Source organism: Coenobita brevimanus, chromosome 13 (assembly GCF_032717465.1).
Source record: "Coenobita brevimanus isolate Jiangsu-jjx chromosome 13, ASM3271746v2, whole genome shotgun sequence".
In the NCBI taxonomy this organism is placed as follows: Eukaryota; Metazoa; Arthropoda; class Malacostraca; order Decapoda; family Coenobitidae; genus Coenobita; species Coenobita brevimanus.
In genome coordinates this window covers 4,709,310-4,714,125 of record NC_136966.1, presented here as the reverse complement: position 1 = coordinate 4,714,125, position 4,816 = coordinate 4,709,310, and the positions used below count along the sequence as shown (strand labels likewise).

General features: G+C 40.9%; 1 non-coding gene across 1 annotated transcript; it reads left to right on the top strand.

Moving 5' to 3' along the window:
* Positions 1 to 933: 933 nt before the first annotated feature.
* LOC145417200 (5S ribosomal RNA) lies at positions 934 to 1,052 on the top strand. The gene has a single exon (XR_013900438.1). It is a non-coding gene; the product is annotated as a 5S ribosomal RNA (ribosomal RNA).
* The last annotated feature ends 3,764 nt before the right edge of the window (positions 1,053 to 4,816 follow it).

The window sequence follows — 4,816 nt, the reverse complement described above, 5'->3', positions numbered from 1 at the left end:
TAATGCAAAGCTGATAGACAGGGAAGAAGGAAAAAGCAATATTATGAATAAAGAACTGTAAGAAAAAAAAAAATGAATGTTTAAGAATTTGAAGAAAACAGTATTGAGTAAACAGACACGTACAGGAAAGGTGAAAGTAGACGCTATTCAGAAGGAAACGGAGGAAAGAAAGAGGGAACAAAAATAGAAAAAGGAGGCATCAACGAATAAAGGAAAAAATTTATAGCAGAAATGAATGATGATAGGAGATATCTTAACAAATCATTCATCATCATCATCATCATTCCGCCTCTTTCCCATCCGGCGGGTTGGTTGAGATAAGGTACAGAAAGCCAGGCTGAGGAAAGAATGTGATTGTGGGAAATCTAATCAACACTGGCTAATAAGCTGGGCCACACATCCATTCATTCACCGTGCAGTCCCCAGGAATCCAAGCTCCATCTGATAGGTACTCCTTTTCACACGCAGCTTTATAGTTACCTATCAGAGAGTCAACCCAACGATTAGCAAGTTAAAGAAAATGGTGCCAAACCCTCGCCATACACTCCTCCAAAATTCATCCACACACACACACACACACACACACACACACACACACACACACACACACAGATACAGACAGACAGACAAACAGACAGACAGACAGACAATCAGGAAAAAAGTAATTCATTAATTGACCACCGTAAAAAGACAAAGCGAAAAAGGAAACAGAGAAAATTGTAGAACAATAAAATATCAGGAGGCCTATGAATATTTATATCAACATGGCACAAGAGGCTTCAAAAAAATATATTAGCCTACAGTGAAAGAAATAAGTGAGATAAATGGGTGAGACTCCAGAAGATGGCTGAAATAAAAAGAGAGAGCAGCAGTAAAAAGATTAAACAAACAATGAATAAACATAGAGTCGATTTTTTTGACAAATCAGGACAAAGGAACGGCCATACCACGTTGAGTACACCGCTTCCCGTACGATCAGCGAAGTTAAGCAACGTTGGGTCTGGTTAGTACTTGGATGGGTGACCGCCTGGGAACACCAGATGCTGTTGGCATCCCTACGTCAAGTGGGGTTGGTGGAGGATCAGTGCCCCTCCCTGTAAAAACAATTAACTCTAAGCCCTTGGCCACCCCGTTTGGGATACATGGCGTCTGGCAATGAATGAATGAGGACAAAGGAGGCACAAGAAAAGAAGAAAATAAATGAGAGGAAGAATAAGAAAAAAAAAAGATAAAGATTGGTCATTTATTCGTGGCTTGTAATCGAAAGCAAAAGAGAAAAAAAAGGAAAATCCACGGAAGAAAAAACGTAAACTGTATGGCTATTTAGCTAAGCGCACTAATTCCATCTATCATCCAGTCCTTTATGGCTCCTCCAGAAGAGCAGGGACCCAGGACTAGACTATTTTATCTGCGACGTTTAGGGTGATAGTGACGAGTCGCTGGCCTCTGGTATATATGTGAACAGTAAACCCCAACCTACCCTCGGATGTAAAACCTTATGACGCACCGAAGCAATAAATTAACAGAAGAAAGAACTGAACCAAAACCGATATGTGAAAAACAGATATGTTAATATTTAAAAAGTTATCACAAAAGCCTAAGGAGAAAAACAAAAAGTGCTGGAACGAAGGAGAAATATCACGTGACTGCAGAAAGGCAATGCAAATACTTTTGGAGTCAAGTAAAGAAAACAGACATTACAGGAAGTGGCTGCGAATAATTAACACACACACACACACACACACACACACACACACACACACACACAGGCAAGCTATTCATGGGCCGAGGCAGGAAGTGACTCGGCAGAACAAAAATAAAGGGAAACGGATAACTAATGACCACGATATGCAAATGAACCCTGGCTGTCCGAGTGGGTGTTCCTAAGCTGAATACATCGTCTAGTGTCAGCAAGAACGTCACAGTACCAGTCATGGCTTTTAATATGGTAATTACCATCGTTTCTAACCCATTCTGTACGATACATAAATCACATGAGGCAAAAAGTTGTCTGGCGGTGGCAGGAATAATAAAGAAAAGAGAACATGGTACTGATGCCGCTAATGCAGATTGCTATTAACCCCATCCCTAAGGGAGATATACCACAGCATTCAAACAATCGTCTGGAGAGAGGAAGAAATATGGACAAAAGGTGTTATCATACAGACGGAGCTTGTAGAGAGGGCTACACGAGGCTGAATGAAACTGTCTGCTATTAAGAAGAATAAACAGACATTTCCTATTAAAGAATTTTTCATGAAATGTCTCAAAAAATACCGGGTGTTCGAAAAGTTGTTGTTGTTGTTAAAAGATTCCCTGCACATATAATGCAGGCCGGGCCATACATTAGCCCGGTTGTTCGAAAAACCTTGAATCATGGGTTAAAATTATGAAATTCTTGTGTACTGACAGGTGTTCATTGGGTCCACCATTATAACTAATACACAATTGCTGACCATTATCCAGTCAGCAGTCAAACAGCCACTGGGGTCAGTAGTGATGGTGTTAGATGTGTTGATGTTGCACTGATGTGAACTACTGTACTATGTTTCCCCACGCACACCACCGTCTTCAAGTCGTACCATAGATGACAATTCCCCCTGACGACCATTGTCTGCTGTCAACCTGAATAAAATAACCCAAACGTGTCAACAGCAGCAAGAGAGGTATTAAGTGTTTAAAAATGACATTCTTTTTTTGTACTAGAGAGTCATTAGAAAAATTCTCACAACTGGCTGGGGCATGACAAAAGACCTAAATGGGCATAACAGCAGCAAAGAGAAGAGAAGAGAAAAAGAGAAAACGCTGTGAAACAGATAAAATGGAAACCATAGAAAACAACCTGGACAAAGTTAAAAGAGAACCAGTCGTGGACTGGGGAGAAAATCGTGCTAAAATTTACTCTACCGCTCACAGAGTCGACGTCAGGCTATAGATAGATAGACAGCTGGATATGTAGATAGATAGACAGGTAAATAGATAGATAGGCATAACTCAATGAATGGATAGATGGAAAGATGGGTAGATATGTAAACAGATAGACTAACTGAGAAATAAATAGACGAACAAAGATAAAAGGATGGCTAGGCAGATAAAGAGATATAGACAAACATATATTTAGAGATAAATGACTGGATGGATAAGCAGAGAGATAGACAGATGTATATATACATACATACATACGTACATACATACATACATATATACATGCATGCATGCATACGTAGCAAGCTAGCTAGGTAAATAGATAGACAGGTAAAAAATTAAGATATATAAGTAGATAGATAGATAGATAGAAATGGACCAACGGCATCCTTATTGATTTTTGGTGACAGTGGCTGATTATTTTTAACAAGGGAGATGTGTTGTTGTGAAGAGGCTAATGAAGGTTGTGTTTACCTGTTGCATTTTGAAAACATTCTGAAAAGTATCTCCTGCTATGACACACAATGATGTGGCGTTGCCAGGAAAATCACACCATGGTGCTGAAATTATTTAGCGAAAAAAGAAAGAAACGAAACGAAGACGGAGGAGGAAATGCAGGAAGGAAGGGAAAAAATGGTAACTTTAAGATACGAAGCACAAATCTACACACAAAGAAATGCAAAGACATAGGTAGGCAAGTACAAACAAACACCGGCACACACCCGCACAAACAATTCTCCAAAAGACAGTCTCCACCCTTCCCCCCCCCCCCTCCCACACACACAAGTGAATGGTGGGTGGCCTGTAAATTCAGAAGGAAGTGCAGACAGGTAAAAATCGTGGAAAGAAAAAAAGAAAAAAAGAAGTAAGTAAGGAAAAAAAGAAAGAAAAAAAGAAAAAGAGAAAATAAAGGAAAGAAAGAGAAAGCAATGGAGAAATAAGGACGAAAAATTTTGAAGACTATTATAAAGACTGAAAAACGAATAGAACACACACACACACACACACACACACACACACACACACTAGAATTCTGTGGGAGAAGGAAGGAATGAGGGTGGAAGGAGGGTAAGAGAATTAGGAAGGAAAGAATGAGAGGGAAATAGGGAGGGAGGAAAACGAGTGAAGGAAGGAAGAGAGGAACGAAGTGGAAAGGGATGAAAAGAAAGAAAGTAAAAAGGAGGGAAGGAAGGGCAAAAAGAAGGAAAGAAAGAGGGTTCAAAGGAACGATAGAGCAAAGGAAGCAGGGAAGTGGGTACGGAAATGGAGTCAAAAGCCGGAAAACCCCGAGAACTCACATGGAAATTCACACGATTTAGGGCCATAAAAAGGAAAGGGTAGAGTGGTTTACTAAGAGAGAGAGAGAGAGAGAGAGAGAGAGAGAGAGAGTAATAGCTTTTAGACGTCTAGCCCTTAGGTTCGACCAAGAAGTTCGACGGCCGGAAGATAAGACGGAAAGGTAGCATAAGTATATAAGAGGGAGGGAAGGAGAAAGAGAGAAGGAGACTGGACTCGATAAGGAAAAGGAGGGAAGAAAAAACTAGAGGGAGGAAGGGGGAATAGGGAAGGGAAAGAAGAACTGAGCGGTGAAGAGTGACGCAGAGAGACAGTGAGAGAGAGTGGGAGGGAGGGAGGGAGGGAGGGAGGGAGATGTAGGGAAAGAGTATGGATGAGAGACGGAGAATGGAAGAGGTGAAAGAAATGAAATAGAGGAGGGAAGGAGGGATATTGGGAAGTGGAAGATGAGAGAGAGAGAGAGAGAGAGAGAGAGAGAGAGAGAGAGAGAGAGAGAGAGAGAGAGAGAGAGAGAGAGAGAGAGAGAGAGAGAGGTGGGGAGGAGAGAAACGCGTGGCAGAGAAAAGGAAGAAAAAGAAGACAGGAAGTTCATATA